This window comes from Paramisgurnus dabryanus, chromosome 24, assembly GCF_030506205.2.
Source record: "Paramisgurnus dabryanus chromosome 24, PD_genome_1.1, whole genome shotgun sequence".
Lineage (NCBI taxonomy): Eukaryota > Metazoa > Chordata > Actinopteri > Cypriniformes > Cobitidae > Paramisgurnus > Paramisgurnus dabryanus.
In genome coordinates, this window is record NC_133360.1 from 13316481 (window position 1) to 13334269 (window position 17789).

Here is a 17789-nt window from a genome sequence, read left to right on the forward strand (position 1 = left end):
AGTATTTAAATCAGAAGACGACTTCACTGTGCTTCACACATCGCTGGACTGAACAGTGACTTCAATGAGCATCTTTTGGTTTATAACTACACTGCTACTGCTGCACTCCTGCACCCCAGGTAAAGACTTCATATCAGACTACACTAATAACAGTAGATAATAAGTTTTTATAATAGGAGAAAATACACTGAATCTGTTTTTCCAATGCAAACCGTCTTATTATCACATGTTGTTTGTATTAACACAAATAAAAACATCACCAGAGGTTTTGTCAATCTCTCTTTAGGTGCCAGCATGGATCATGGGATCGTTGGCGGTAAGGTGTCCATTCCACACAGCCGCCCATACATGGTCTACATTCGTGACTCACAAACACATTCAGCATGTGGTGGATTTTTGTTAAGAGAAGATTTCGTGATGACGGCAGCCCACTGTAATAAAAAGTGAGTAAAATAATATAATATCAGTCGTATCAAAAGGTGACATCATTATAATCTTAATACTTTACTATATTTAACTATAAAAGCTTAGTTCAACATTCAAAAGTATGATTTTTCTATTATGTATACTATAATGTAAGTAAATTGAGGTATTGATAACAGAATCATCACCATCAATGCATTTACACATGTAATAACCATGTAATAACTATGATTAAGCTACAGTATCATACACTCATACAGTAATAAAGTGGCTGATGAATGTATATTTGTACATATGCATAATGCAACAACAGTATTGTCAAACTAATTGTGTAGTAATTGTGTAACTTATCTTTTCTGTAGGGTTGAAATAGTGACATTCTTTTAACATTTAGTTTATTTTGTTTGCTTTAGACATCTCATGGTGTATTTGGGTGTTGATGACACAAATCATTTACCTGAGGGTATAGAGGTTGTTGCCTTTCCACATAAAGGTTTTGTGAACAAAAAGCAAGGTGATGACATCATGCTACTAAAGGTTTGTCTTTGTCTACTAAATTTATTTTAGCAGCACATGTTTCAGTTTGTCATAATGCTCCCTTACAAATGTGTCATTTTTTAAAAACATTTTATTAAGAAGATTGAAGATACTAGATCATCGATTGAACTACCAGATTATGATCCATCGGCTTCATCTGCATAGAGACAGAGCGCAGCGCGTCATAACCTGAAAACCACGCCCACCGGGGGGGAAAACAATCCAACCTTCTCCATTGACTTTGTATTGCGAGAGGCTGCCTCCTTGTCATTTCTGGCTTATAACAAAAAACAGAATAATGCCTAAAAGCTGCTGTGTGACAATATGTACAGCTAACAAGCCAAAGAACCCAGAAATAAGTTTTTATAAGATGTCGACCTCAAAAAACGAGCGTTTAAAGACACAAAAGTGGAAAACAGGCAACTTTTCATAGTACTCCTATTAGTAGAACTTTTCTCCTTAAAGGTTGGGTTTTACTGCTCGACAGCTTATAAAAACTTATTTCTGGGCTCTTTGGCTTGTTAGCTGTATTGTCTCACAGCAGCTTTTAGGCATTATTTGTTTTTTGTTATAAGCCAGAAATGACAAGGAGGCAGCCTCTCGCAATACAAAGTCAATGGAGACGGTTGGATTGTTTTCCCTCCCGGTGGGCGTGTTTTTCAAATTTGCATAACTGCGCTCTGTCTCTATTGCTTGGCCATTTTTAATCAGTTTGAGACTGTTTCTCGGAGATTGTTAAAAAAAAATTTAAACTCTGTATTTATTAATTTTTGTTATAAAATCCCCAAAGAACAATTCAGAATATACAGAATGGTTACAGAATTTCCCACCCCACCCGACAAAAATAAGTAGATAAGCAAAAAAAAAAAAAAAAAAAAAAAAAACTACTGTGTATAATACATACATAGATTGTTAAACATTTGATGTTCCAGCCTGATCTCATGAGAATTCGTACATATTTTACGAGTTGGCTAATTCGTATGAATTCATACGAAGTTAATCCAAAAATGTACGATTCTCATGAAAAAAACAACAACAACAACGAAACCAAACCTTTATCGTTGAACCTAACCCCAACATCACAGGGGTCGAGGCAAATTGTACAAAAACTTACGAATGTGGTCGTATGAATTAATACAAATTAGCCAACTCGTTAAATATGTACAAATTCGCATGAGATAGCGTTGGATGTTTATAGCCTGCCCTTGAGATATTATTCCTACTCAAATTTTAAACAGGCTTTTCATGTTATCGGCCCGAGCATTTTGGCTATAATAAATTGTTGCTTAGTATCAGACTCTGTGCCTGCTTATTTTCAACATGCAATAGTGCAGCCTGTTATCTAACCTGGATCCTTCAGTTTGTTCCAATTTTAGACCGATTTTCGAAATTGCCTTCTTTTCAAGTTTTTATCAAATTAAAGACCTTTTCAGAGAAAAACTTAGTAGTTGATGTTTTCCAGTCAGGTTTTAGAGTAAAACACAGTTCTGAATCGGCACATTTAAAAGTTTATAATGATCTTTTGTTAACGGTTGACTTTGGTGCTTCTGCAATTCTAGTTTTATTATATCTTAGTGCGGCATTTGATACTGTTGACCACACGATCTTGATCTCTCATCTTGAGCAGTATGTAGTCATTCAAGAAGTGACTCTACAGTGGTTTAACCCTCTGGGGTCCAACCATTTTAGGACACTGGCAGAGGTTGTGACATGCTCTTACATTTCATCTTTTTTCAGTTGTTTTAAAACATAATAATGGCAAGTGTCTCATACCACTGTGTTCTTCACAAACTTGGCTAAAATATTATATGAGCTTACATGTATGCACATGTTTGTATTTTTGAGAGAAAAATGTTTATGCGTGTTTTTTGAAAAAGCAACATTTTTAAGTCGCTGATATAAGTCCACAAAACCCATACTAAACATGTTTTAACAAGACTTCTCAAAACAGAATCTAGTAGTCTAGTTTTTTCTTTAAAATTATGTGAAAATCATTTTGCTTACTCATTCACATAAAACAATATATTGATTTAGAAATTGTAAGACACTTTTTGTTTAGAGGGGCCGTATACGAGAAGGATTGATTGACAGCTAGCAAACAAAGGCTTGCATAATGAGCTGCATAATGAGCTGCATAATGAGGCAGTAATGTGAGAGGGAACTACAGTAAAGAATGTGAGGACAAATGTATACTTGTTTGTTTGAGGTTTATTAACAATATAATCAAAATAGAAATAAAGGTCAGTAGGACATTTTCTGTTTATTTGGAAACAAACCCTATTCAAAAACTTAACTTGTATAATCTAAGAAACTTAAACACAACAGAGCTGCTCATGTGGCTCATGTGTGGATATAACTTTATGTCCAAAAAGTGTGAATATGTTTTTCCACTTTATAGTTTTGTACTGATGAGAGGGATGCAGACCTGTAAGAAAGTTATAAACAGCTGTTAGCATAAATTGTCCACAGAAATACCCTTACATACATAACTGATGGGTAATTATCACTGATAGCATAGCACTACATTCAGATAAACTATCATGTACATAAACTAAATTAGTATCTCAGATAAACATCTGCAGTGATTAGTTCTATAAAAAGCTGTTTTCAGATGACTGTTTTCAGATGCCAATCCCCTTATCGTCTAGCTTCTGTTTATAACGCATTTCTGTAAGCGCGTATGAACTTTACACATCGCATATGGTGTCCATGTGCGCGATCTCGCGTCTCCGTGTAAACAACGCTGCGCTCATAAAAATAGTGTCGTGTGTAAAGCGCAATGTGTGGAATTGCATTGCATGTAAACAAAATGGAATCATATTACAGCAGATCCCGCAGTGCAGCATTAATCAAAGTTGCCATGAAGGATACGAAAGTGAATAACTGTATCTAACACTGTACAACATGTAACAGATATCCGCCATTACAGGAGGTCACCCGTACTCGTTTGTAAATAAGCATGTAAACATGGAATCATATTACAGCACACACTTAAAAGATACAGCAGTGCAGCCTTACTGAAAGTTGCCATTAAGGATATAATAACTCTGTTTAACACTCTACAGCATGTAACAGTGAAATCCGCCATTATGTGAGATCACGCGTCCTCGTTTGTAAACAATGCGAAAGTTTTTCAATCCGAAGCCATAAGCATATATTACATGATAGCAAATATAAATGGTACAAATGAACTGTTACTTACTTTAAATATCCTCCTCCTGTGTCCTCCATTGTTCTTCTTAGGTAACGTTAAAGATAAATGCTTCTCTTCCTCAATGTCCAGACATAAGATCTTCCTCACGTGTGTGTATAAAGTTTATAATCTAAACATGCGGTAAAGTCTTTAAATCTGAATAAACTTTACTTCTTCGGTTTGTTATGTGTAAGCTGCTCCTCATTACCATGTCAACAGCGTGTACCACCTGTGGGCGTGACCGCATTAAAGATAATGAAGTCAGTCAAAAAAAAAGGAATATCTTTACATCAATGCAGATTATAGAAACAGGCAATATTTGTTTTCAATTATAATTAGCTTGTTTAAAAGTAGACATTTCAGGCTTTCTTTGGATATGTATATCATGTTTGTGTGACGAGTATTCGCGGAGTTTCAACTGATTTTTGTAACGTGTTTTGAGAGACAGCTGGCAGAGACAGAAATGTCTGAATGCACACCCTGTTTATTTTCTTTATTTGACAAAAACACAAAGATCTCTTGTTATTGTGAATGTACACTAATTAAAGAGGACATTTCACAGTTTCAAATGATGTCAAACACGTAAGTGTATGATTATTAATGATGCGAGTATTTTAAGTTGATTCTGCAGATAAGTCTTATCTGTCAAATAGGAGCTTTGCTCTAAAAGTTGGGGAATCTTTATCGTCCTTTATAAGCGTCTCTCACCTGGGTCCCATTCTTGCTCTATTGCATTTTTCTTTATGAATGCCAGGTCTATCTTTAGGAAAGATAATGTGGATGTCTTTAAAAAAAAAAAAATTCATTAAATGACAGATTATTATTTTGGGGCTGAATGATAGTGTTAATCTTGGCTCTTTGGCCTCATATAACAAATTCATGGTGAAAGATCTGGTTGTTTTATTTGAGAAAGTTTTTAAATTTGATAAGCAAATCAATGCTGTTTTTAAATTCAGATTTTTCTACCTGAGAATTTTAGATATTGTCTTCATTTTTTCAAGGCTTGAGTACACTATAAAAAAATTGGTACTAAATAGCACTAAAAGCTCGTAATTATAGAGGAACCATTTTAAGTGCTATATTGCACTGAAGGACCATATACGGGGTGATATAACACCACTATAGCACCACATATGGTTCAACATGGTTTTTAAATCATTAAATGGGCTGGCACCTTCATACTGGCTTGCAGACCTTTTTAAATGGCACATGCCTAATATATCTCTTCCTCTGATTGGCTGCTTCTAATTGTTCTTAGGTCCAAATTAAAACGTTTGCCAAGCGATTGATATCCTCAGGGTAACATTATGTTGACCCTGGGAAGACATTTCAATCAACCAATCAGATTTCAGAAATAAGTTTACAGTTTGTTTTCAGTTTAAGCTTACAACCAGGATTAGCTGTTTCTAGACCATTGTTTTTCACTTATCATGTCCCTCTGATTTTAGGGTTTGGTTATGGTTGGGGTTTGGGATGGGTTTAGGTTTTATTTAGAAAAATGTTGTCCTTGGTTCAACACAATATGTCTCTCACTTGGCAAAATCAGTTCGAGCTTGCATTGAGACTATGAAATCTCTTACCTTCGCATATGAGAGCAGCTTTAACAATATTTAGTTGTAAACAGGGTTTAAAACGTATATATTACGAAAGGCTTTCAACTCTATTGTGTAATAATGGATGTTAATGAATTGTGCTTTATGTGTGATAATTGTTTTTACTTTTATTCTATGTACAGCACACCTTGGGCAACAGTATTTGTAATAGCCTGATCTCTCCAGAAATCATACAGATTTTACAAGTTGGCTAATTCATATCGATTCATACGAAGTTAATCGTGCAAAATCGTACGATTCCCATGAAGAAAAAAAAAACGAACCCCTAACCCCGCACCTAACTCCAACGTCACAGGGGTCAAGGCAAATCGTATCAAAACTTGCAAATGTGGTCATATGAATTGATACGAATTAGACAATTCGTCCCCTTGGAATTATAAGGTTCTATCTGCGTTCTGAGCAGTTTTGAGATATTGAGCTTCAAAGTTTTTGCATTACATATAGGAAAACTTACATGGGGAAGAAGTTTCTTTCAAACATGAAAATAACAGGGACCCTAAATGCATTCTAAATATACAATATCAAAATCCTCTCAAATTTCTAAATGTGAATTTTTGGAAGGGGTCAAATGCAGATAGAACCTTCTAATTCTAAAACAACACTTTTCACTAAGAATTATAAGGTTCTATCTGCCAAAACATTATTTAAACATTAAATATAAAATTAATGTTGTAACAATTTTTTAACATGTGTTAGAAAGTAACATTTTAATCCTTTCTATGACATTTTATATTTTTATTTTAGCACTTTTATCTCTAAAAGTCTGATTTTACATTGCTCCTTTACACCATTGCTTCTTCCCTCTTCTGCCTCAGTTTCTCTGCCATCCTCCTGTATATGTCGGGTTCATTAAAAAATAGACAATTTTGTTTTAGCATGTTATACCATTCCCTACTGAAAAATCCAGCTAAGACCAGCATGAGCTGGTCTCAAAACTTGGTTTTAGCAGGTCTCCCAGCTTGGTTTTAGCAGGTATTGCTGGTGTAGTAAGCTAGTCTAGCTGTGTTTTTGTCACTTTTTAAGCTGGTTTAGCTGGACTTAGCTACTGCCACCTTAAACCAGCTAAAACCAGCTACCAGCTTATGCTGGTCTTTGCTGGATTTTTCAGTAGGATTGAGCAGCTACAGGCTACAATCATTCTGAAATCATTTTAATACTGAGGTAACTGCTTTAACAATCTTTCACATGTTTACATTTTGACATAACTATCATAACTTACTGTAAACACACTTTTTTTGGGTAGGATAGGTTAGTTCGTTTTTTCTGTATTTTTTATCTTAGTACTTGCCTCTTAATATTAGGAACTAAGAAGCTAGCACTTCTGGCTAGTGTGGTGTCTAACTATGAAAACAATCTCCTCAGCAAGACCTCAAAAAAAAGACTGCCCCTACTGAAAAATCCAGCAAAGACCAGCATAAGCTGGTAGCTGGTTTTAGCTGGTTTGAGGTGGCAGTAGCTGGTGTAAGCTGGTCCAACCAGCCTGGCAAAGCTGGTCAAGCTGGTGGGTCAGCTGGTCTTCCAGACCAACTTAAAAAGTGACCAAAACACAGCTAGACCAGCTTAAAAAGTGACCAAAACACAACTAGACCAGCTTAAAAAGTGACCAAAACACAGCTAGACCAGCTTAAAAAGTGACCAAAATACAGCTAGACCAGCTTAAAAAGTGGCCAAAACACAGCTAGACCAGCTTCAAAAATGACCAAAACACAGCTAGACCAGCTTAAAAAGTGACCAAAACACAGCTAGATCAGCTTAAAAAGTGGCCAAAACACAGCTAGACCAGCTTAAAAAGTGGCCAAAACACAGCTAGACCATCTTAAAAAGTGACCAAAACACAGCTAGACCAGCTTAAAAAGTGGCCAAAACACAGCTAGACCAGCTTCAAAAATGACCAAAACACAGCTAGACCAGCTTAAAAAGTGACCAAAACACAGCTAGATCAGCTTAAAAAGTGGCCAAAACACAGCTAGACCAGCTTAAAAAGTGGCCAAAACACAGCTAGACCATCTTAAAAAGTGACCAAAACACAGCTAGACCAGCTTAAAAAGTGACCAAAACACAGCTAGACCAGCTTAAAAAATGATCAAAACACAGCTAGACCAGCCTAAAAAGTGACCAAAACACAGCTAGACCAGCTTGCTACAAGTATATATCGCTGCAGCCCGGAGACTGCAGGTGGGAGGACCTTATGCCGCAAGTGGGAGGAGTTTATGCCGCAAGTAGGAGGGATTTCAGAAATGTGCAAGTAGGAGGAGTTTACGCTTCAAATTGGACGGTGGTGAATCCTCTGGAAGTTTGTACAGCCCACTTGCGGCTAAAGCTCCACCCACTTGCTGCTAACCCACCCATTTGCAGCTGGCTCCGACCTCCGTTTATACCCCTTTCGCTTGCTATACCAGCAATACCAGCAAAAACCAAGCTGAGAGACCAGCTAAAACCATATCACCAGCTTAAGCTGGATTTTACAGTAGGGTGAACTTGCCTAAAATTCGGGCTGTCGATCTTAAGGTTTCTTAAAAACTTTGCGTTGCGTGCCATAATCCTCACAGATATTGTGTGTCTGTGATTTTTCCTGTCGTCAAGGACAAAGCCGGCAACACCACATACAGGGACAGTTTCACAGACAGGGATTAGACTAGTCCTAGAATAAAATAAATGTAAGAGCTGTCAAAACTGAAAACAACTTGCACTGACATATCTTAAAATACATCAGTGCCCTTTGTTTAGCCTCAAAATGCACACAAGTAATAGTTTTAGTAAGGCATGTTTGTTAAATATTTTCTAATGAAACTAAGTTCTAGTTCTGGCTTAGGCTAATCCCTGTCTGAGAAACCACCCCATAAAGTTGATCCTGATTGGTCCCCTTCTGTGCATTCGAAGTGCCGATTAGCTCACGCAGGTAGAACCTTATAGAGCCAAGTTAGAGTTCGATTTTGTAGATAGAACCTTTTTGTTTTTTTAATAAAACGTCCCAAAATGTACAAAACTTAAAATAAAACATCACATAATGTAAATAAGTTGTCACAGAGTAAAAATATGTGAATAACTCAATTTTGACAAATATGTTAGATAGAACCTTATAATTCCTAGGGGACGAATTCATAAAATATGTACGATTTCTCGTGACATAGTGTTGGTTGTATTTATGTGTGCTTTATAAATGTTAAAACCAAACCAAACTAATCAATTTTGATATGCATTAGTATGTGCAATTTATAACCTTTTTTAAAAAAAAAATAAAAAAAACCCACATATGGAGCATCTACTCAAGCATCTTTACATGTCTTCCCATTTAGCTTAAAAAACAGCACCTCTGAACAAGACTGTGAATATCATTGCCCTGCCAAATACTTACAAAGAGGAAATCTCAAGTAACTGCATGGCAATGGGTTGGGGCCGGACGAAATACAATGAGACGACTCCATCAAGCGTCCTGAGAGAAGTGAACTTGACTCTTTTAGACTCTAAAAATTGTAGCACACCTCACACTTTATGCACGAAGGAAGATGCCGGGCCAGCAGGGGTATTTATTTCAACTAATTCTGTTAAATAGAAAAATCTAATGATTATATTGTTATTGTATTTTAATTTATGGCTAACTAAACCACAATTTTCCTTACAGGGAGACTCTGGCAGTCCACTTATTTGTGGAAATGAAGCAGTGAGCATTGTGTCTTACTATATGAATACAAGCTACCTTACAATGTATACTAAAATCTCTCACTACCTTCCATGGATTCATGAAACCATAAATGTATCTCTTTAATGCAGCACAAACCATGGAAGGCAAAGCTGGATAAACTCAACATGTTTGTTTTTAAGGCATTTCTGATTTATGAAAGCTCTTCATCTGCAATTTAATGTACTAGATTAAAATAAAGACAAGCCCTTAGCATTGCATAAGTCTGTTAAAATGATTTCCACAGTTACAATCTTCATGATCTACAGTAGTTGAATTGCAAATGTTCACAGCAGGCCACAACTGTCACCTTGTGGTAAAAGTTTATACCACTGATTAAAATAAATGGAAAATAAACAGCTTAAACTATCAATATCCAACCAATGACAAACTAATTTAATAACTGATACTGCAGTAAAGTACTGATATGTTATAAAACAATTACATTAACTCCAGAGTTTATGCAAGAGATTTTGATGCTCTTTCAGCAACACAACCCAACTTCAATCTAGAGGACCTGTTGAATTTTTAGTGAAGTATTCTTGAATTCTTTTGAAAGTTTCCAATGATTTGCTTCTGGGTTTTTGCATCAACCACATTAACCAATCTCATAAATAAATGAATTCATAAAGCATGCATAGCTGAAAGAAAAAGTAATTAGCAATCCTCATGCAGTAAGACAATGATTTTAAATTGAGTTTATCTCAATATTCACAAGATGCACATTTTCCCACACAGAAGAGACTTTTTTTGCATCTACACATCTAAATAAACTGATATGGTTGGATTTTCTCAATAAAACCTGATCAATAATTCAATAATAGCGAGAAAGTGATTTGCCATAAAAGTAAATTAGCTTGACCTAAAATAATTTGATTGATTTAATGCTATTAGCAAAAACACAGCATCACAACAATAAAACAGCATCAATGCATAAAAAGCATATCAGCACAGTGAAGAGGGTCAGTTTCACAAGACTAAAAGTTCACTGTACACCTCAAGGGTTGACAAAAGCACCTGATCTCAATCTAACACAGCCCTGTTAGGATAGATAAGCAATAGCTGATCATACACTTCCTCTTAAATGCTGTTAGAAATTAAATAAACTGATCTGAATTCAGTGTATGCTGACATTTCTACCTTTATCTTCATGTTATGATGCCTTAGATTTGCCTGTTGGACAAACCAACGAAGACAGGCAGCGCTAAAAAGCTTCATGATAAAGAGGTAAAACATTTATTGGCTGATGCCAATTGTAAGGGGATTTCCTTTACTTTCACCAAAACTCAACAAGCAGTTTTTAAACACACCGCCGCGTTAATATTATAAGGTCCTATACGTTCTGAGTAGTTTTGAGATATTGAGCTACAAAGTTTTTGCATTCAATATAGCAAAACTGATATCTTGTTTTTAGTCAGAGACCCTAATGCAGGGGTGGGGAACCCTGGTCCTGGAGGGCCACTGTCCTGCAGAGTTTTGTTCCAACCTTAATTAAACACACCTGAAAAATCAAATTCAAGTCTTCAGTGGAAATTAAATTCAGGTGTGTTTGATTAGGGTTTGAACTAAACTCTGCAGGACAGTGGCCCTCCAGGACCCAGGGTTCCCCACTCCTGCCCTAATGTGACCCTGGACCACAAAACCAGCACAGGTATATCTATAGCAAACAGCAAAATATATTCCAGATTTCCAAATAGTTGTATGTCAGTCAAATATTGTCCCATCCTGACAAACTATACATCAATTGAAAGTTTATTTATTTAGCTTTCAGATAATGTATACATATTAATATAAATACAAATTTATTTTAAATTTACAATATCAAAATCCTCTCACATTTGTATATTTTTCCTTTTTGGGGGGGATACTGGGGCTATATATACACAGGGGATAACAAGCAAACAAAACACACCTGGGGGACAATCAACAAAAGATCTACAAAGAACTACAAACATGGACAACAGACAGGAAAATACAAACCAAAAGTCCACAGAGAACAAAAGACCAGGGGTGCGTTTCCTAAAAGCATCATTAGCCAACTACTGTCTGTCATAAGTTTCGTTACTGACAAAGTTCAACAATTTGGTGTTTCCCCGAAACCATAGTTCAAACAAACATTCAAGCTGCATCACTGCAAACTTGTGTGGTTTGAATGACAGCTCTTAACTTCTGGTTAGAAGCATGGTTCCTTCTTATTATAATATGTAGACTTACGTTGATAATGCTTTTGAACAAAATAAGCAAAAAACTTGTAATGTATTCTATATCCATCATTTTAAATATTTTACAGAATTAAAGCACTGTATTTGAACACTGCGCATGTGCGTAGATCTACGAGCTTTAAGACCCTGGGGAATCCCTTGGAGAAGTGATGTAAGAGGGAACTTGCGCATTAATTCAATATTTTGAAATAAAACAACAGATAACTAAATCACGATAACAAAATCACTCTTTCGATCCAATTTACGCTATTTACAGCAATAATCTGACATTAAATCGATTTGCACAGATTAATTAGTACTCCACCTTCCACGTGGCATCATCAACTATGTTGTTAAACCAACATGGTTCAAACGACGAATGAATGACAAAGTTGAATGAATGAAACTTTAAATATCTCTAAATGAATACAACGTTTATGCACAGCAGATAGAAAAAGTTGCCAACACTGCTAATCCTTATATAGCATGTCAATACATTTAAAGGGTCATGAAGATCCACAACACCTTTTTTGGGATGTATTATTGTTTTGAGATGTATTATTTTTGCACCTTTTTGGATCATTCTGTTCTTTCGGTTTGAAAAGTTCAGTTGAAGCAACGTCATAATATAACTTAAAAATTAAGTTAAACAATTTCAACTTGTTTTTATAAGTTAAGTCAACTTATCACAGGTCCAAATTTACAATAGTAGGTTGAATTTACTTGCAAAACCAAGTTGTTTTTAACTTTATGCTGCAGTTTTTTTTACAGAATGCACGTCACTGATTTTTGAGCATTATTCATAAGAAAGGACCAGTCTTATCCAATCATTGCGCCATTATTTGCACTAGCTGTCGCAGTATTTATGCATGTAAAGTATCATTTGCGTCATCACTCGTTGTTAAGAGTTGTGGCTCGTGTACTCTACCCTCCCACCTTACCTCCAGTTAACAATGCCCCTTTTCTGAAAGTTTTTCAAGTAGTAGGTTTGAAAAAGCACTGCTGAAACAGGGAGGTTTCACACTTTTTGCATCTATGCATTTCTCTGATTTGTTCAATAAAACTTTCAGCTATTGTTAAAAAATTTATGATAATCAGCCACTGCAAGACCAGTTAGCCATTAAAGTAAAATTAGCTTGGACCTAAAAGTATTTGAATGATTTAATGTTCACAGCACGTACATATAGCTCACCATCCCAACCGTGAAACAGAGTCAGTGCATAAAAGCACGTCAGCACGAAGAAAGGGTTCAGTGTAACATGGCTAAAAGTTCACTGTTTACTTCAGTGATTGCGAAATTCTCCAGATCTTGTAAGGCCGGATGTTAAACTGTTGATATGCATTCGATGCCTTTGATCTCTTCAGCTCAAATTCTCTTAGCCTACATCTACCCCCAAGCCTTCAGGCTCAGATCATTGGGTATCTTTAGAGTATATATGATCTTATGTATATATGTTTTTCTGAGATTGCAATTTTATATTCATGTGTGGTATCATTTTAAAGGTCATTGTGCGATGGGTAAAAAGGTCTCATTTCTGTTATTGTAAGATAAAGTGTACCAAATATAAGAACTTTTGCGAGAGGTGTGTGTTCCTCAAGGAGATTTAGTTTACAGATGCCTAACAATCCCATTTGGTGCCTTTGGTCACGAGAACCTGACCCACCAAATCCTAATTTGGGGTTCTTAGTCTCGTCTGTGTATATAATGTGGCCTGGCAAAATACTCGGGGAAGCATTCTTTAGCAAGAAGAATGCTAGGGCTTAAAGTGTAACTAAACCCCTGGTCAGAGCCTGACTCCACCCACTGCAATATTTGAAAAATGCAAGAAAAGTGGGCAGACCCAAACGGAGGTAGAGGGGACGAACTTGCTCGTACCAAGTGTGTGGTGAGATCGTAACAAGGGCGTGGTGAGCTTGAACCTGCTTACGTCACGAGTCATTTTTTGGACCCAACATCCAATAGGAAAATTCAACTGCAGTTCCCACCGTTCAACCTGAAGAGGGCAGCACTCAGACGTTTTTACACCATATATTGTAGTATTGAAACACTTTATATCCAAATGTCAAAAAACTTACTAAAATCAATCAACAGCACTAATAAAGCATCATTCTTACAGATCATTAACTAAAAAAAGTTGGTTTAGGGTTTAGTTACTCTTTAAGCATCTCGGGCCAGGGCCGGGTGAGGGCCTAGATTTCAGGCCCGTGCAGGGCTATACTCGCACATTTTACAGTTTTGTCCACGTTTTCTTGAGCATCAGGCCCATGACAAAAGGGCCTTAGAGAATGCCATACATCTAGTCAAGTGTGCCCTAAATTAATATAGTTGAAGGCATATTGTGCACCCCATAGGCTGGAGAGCCTAGCCTCTACAATCCAGTTGCTGATTGTCTTCTTAGAGGCCGAACGTCCTCTACTCAGAGAACCAAAACAGACCAAAAGATGGTCGGATCTTCTCCAAATAAAATATTTCCTTGCATATTCTTCTAATACCCTAACAAGCATAGAATATGTAGCCTCTGTTGATCTGCTGACTCATGTAGAGGAGGATGAAAAGCCAGAAGAACCAATGTCCTATCCACATTGCTAGGAACTTTGGAAATATAGCCTGGTCTCAAGTATAAAATAGTCTTAATTTTTCATGGAGCAAACTCCAGACATGAAGGCGAAGCTAATAATGCTTGCAGATTGCCAATTCTCCTTAGAGAAGTAATGGCTAATAAGAAGACTTATTTTAACCCTGGAGAACCCAGGAGAATCCAAAAACCCATTTATTCTATTGAACAAATTTATTTGATCGAAGTTTAACCACAGCGTATACTCTGATGGTGTATGGAGATAGACCAGAATTTTTTTTTCTTGTAAATACTCAAGAACTAAAGCCACTGGGCAGTTAACTGGATCTGTTTTTTTTAATACAGATCAAGTATTTTAATATAGACCAAGTGAATAGTCTCCACTTTTTATTAAAGTTTTCTGTGGAAGGAGCTCCAAAATTAAGTATGGTCTCGGTTGAGAGACCCTGATTTAGAAACTGATCCCCTTTAGAGGCCATACCCACATTTTTCAAAGCTCTGAGCGGAGGTGATATAGTGTGCTCCCTGCCTGAGTTAGGAGGTCCCTCCTGAGGGGAATCTTCCATGGCTGACCTGCCAGTAAAGCTAGAAGGTCCGAGAACCACACTCTGAGACTCTGAGACTGATCCCTTCCTGGCAAACTCTCCCTAGATCTCCCAGTAGCAGATTGATGAGGGGAAAGCATACAGATGTCGCCTCGACCATATCTGTCCAGTCCATAGTGTCTAGACCCAACGGGGTTGGATGTGTAAAGGAACCACAGTGTGTAATGGGTCGTCTCGCAAGACGCAAATCGGTCAACCTCCGCTCTACCAAACTCATTCCAGATAAATGGGAGATTCTCCAGGCCTCATTCCCCGAATGTATTGTCTATCATCACTAAGACATAATGACCTTTGAGGACTGGGAGAAAGTGTTTGAGAGCTTTACTGCTAACATCTCCAGACAATCTCTTTATATGCCAATGGAGATGGCGATTTTCCCATAGTCCCCTGGCTGCGCTGCCTTCATCACCATTCCTCAGCCTGTGAGGGAAGCATCTGTTGTCACTATTGTCCTGTGACACTGGGCCCCTAGCATCAGACCCTGATTTACAAACCAGGGTTTTTTCCATATCGATAGGAAACAAAGGTATCTGCGCAATTGTCCTGATCGTAGAAACTTCTCACAATGTTTACATGCCTTCCCCTCAAAGAAAGCATGTGCTTGCTTCACTCACAAACAGACAACACATAGCTTGGGAGTATCCTTGTTTGTGAAAAATCGAGGACAGGGAGTAACACACGCCTTATATCCTTTCTACTTGCTGCTACTAGCCTTCGTTTTAAAGGTAGGGTAACAGATTTGATCCTAAAACATTTTTAGTTATGCTGGTTAAAAGTCTCCTCACATTCTGATAGCAATCACTGTGTTAAGTTGTTTAAATGTATTTGTAAAAATTTATGTCATCTGTGAAAGGCGTAGGACCAAAAAATGTTCAACAAATCATAGATTTCGGTCCGAACGGACGTTTCCTTTTATGTCCCTCATACGTAAGCGTAATTTGAATTCCCACCGTGCAGCGAGTCCACGCAGATACCATACGTCATCGGCGCGTTCACGTGCGCTCTGTCTGTAAACAGCGAGAACAGCAAACTTTTCTGCTAAATTGACAACCTACACAGGAGCAACAAAACTAAAGGCATCTTTTATAACAACAACAGCAAAAACTGCCTGGATCAGCAAGAGCAAAAACCCAAATTAACATCTGTAACTTTACTGCTTTACCACGAGATGCAAACAGCTACAGGAGGCAAAGGGTCTGAAAGGGTCGTTGCACTGTTTATTTTGGTAAGGTAGGTACGCGATATGTTTGTATTGAGATGGATTCAGATATTCTACTTTGATGAAACGTTGTGTTGCTTATGAAATTTGTGTTCGTTTTCCGGATTAGCATAACGATATAGTTACTACGTCTACACAATCGAACGTGTGCTTAAACTAATTCTGATGTAAACCAGTTGTTTATGTTGGTTATTTTGGAAGTGTTATTCACTTTGTACTGCGAAGTTTTCTCACTGGTGAATGAGACATGAGACGTGACCGTCTGATCTGTGCATGTTCATGTGTTTGGAAAGAGGCGTGACTTTGGATGGCGATTTGACTTGAGGGTGGGATCGGCAGTGGCGGTTCTAGACAAATTTCACTAGGGGGGCCAAGGAGGGGCCAGTGTTTTACCAGAGGGGCACATAAAAAAATGGCAAGAAATTATATTTAAAGATTTTAGGGCTGGTTAAACGAATTAGTTTAAGACAGGACTAGGCCTTAGTTTAATTAGGAAATATAACTAGTTTTAACAAACATGCCTTACTAAATACATAACTTGTGTGCATTTTGAAGCAAAACAAAGGGCACTGATGTATTTTAAGATATGTCAGTACAAGTTGTTTTCAGTTTGGACAGCTCTTACATTTATTTTAGTCTAGGACTAGTCTAATCCCTTTCCGGGAAACTGCCCCGTAAATTTTATTTTACTTTACAATCAGATAAATATTTATTTAATACAAGAGTGAGTGCAGGTGCAAAAGGGGAGCTTGGCTCTTTTCTAAAGCCCCCCAACCGAAAATCATGCGAGCCTACTCAACAATGTTTATAAAATGCAAACTTTTATAAAGACAAACGTTTGTTTTAGTTTACATTTAAACACACATTGCTAGACAGTTAGGGAACACAATCTAATCAGTATTTAAAATAATATTTATTTTAAAATATAAACATTTGTATATGTAACATTTAATTATATTCCTCCAATTTATGCACGTATATGTAGGAGCATAATTACAGCGCTTTTTACAATGTGTAAACTTTAAAAGGTTAGCGAGATGTTGGTTTTGCCGGTTGTTGATGAGTAACAGCTGTGAATGATCACAACGTGCTTAAGCAGCTACGTCACAGGAGAGCAAGTGAACAGTGTCCCAATGTCAAGTCAGCTAGAGACCTTACCAGTGCCCAAACCTGCATACACATTCTCAACATCAGGAGATTGGGAACGAATTGAGACACTAGCCGGGCAGCACTCGCAGCAAACGCAGGCGGCTACAGTGACTGGGTGCGCCGCTCTAATTTGCCCGTGTAGAACGTTGCGTCGCATTAGTTCCGCTTTTGGCGCTCGCGTGTAAAATCAAAATAAATGCATACTTTTTTATTTGGTCAGCACGGGGTGGCCACAGGGGTGGCCAGGGACATGTCTACAGAGGCACGGGCCACCCTTGGCCTCCGTGTAGAACCGCCACTGGGGATCGGGATTTCATTGCTAGGCGGCTACCGTTAGCATTTTTCAAAATGTGTTACCCTACCTTTAATGTTACCAACTGAACACAAACCAACTTGAACAATCTGAGACAGTGTGGTTAGACAGAAGGGCAAGACACATTCTTGCAAAACCGATGAAGAAAAACAGACCGGAGGTTAACTTTGGGCCATGGTGCATAACCATGCCACGCATGTCCCAAACGACAAAAATTTTGTCTGATGTGTGCATTAAGTGATTTCAAAAAGTCACTGCCAAATTTATCTGTGCATGACAGT

The 17789-nt window shown here is 37.4% G+C and overlaps 1 long non-coding RNA gene across 1 annotated transcript; it reads left to right on the forward strand.

Annotated features, from left to right (window-relative positions):
* Positions 1-290: 290 nt before the first annotated feature.
* On the forward strand, positions 291-9645 carry LOC135721763 (uncharacterized). The gene is made up of 4 exons (XR_010521559.1): positions 291-443; positions 837-960; positions 9063-9289; positions 9389-9645. It is a non-coding gene; the product is annotated as an uncharacterized lncRNA (long non-coding RNA).
* Positions 9646-17789: the final 8144 nt, after the last annotated feature.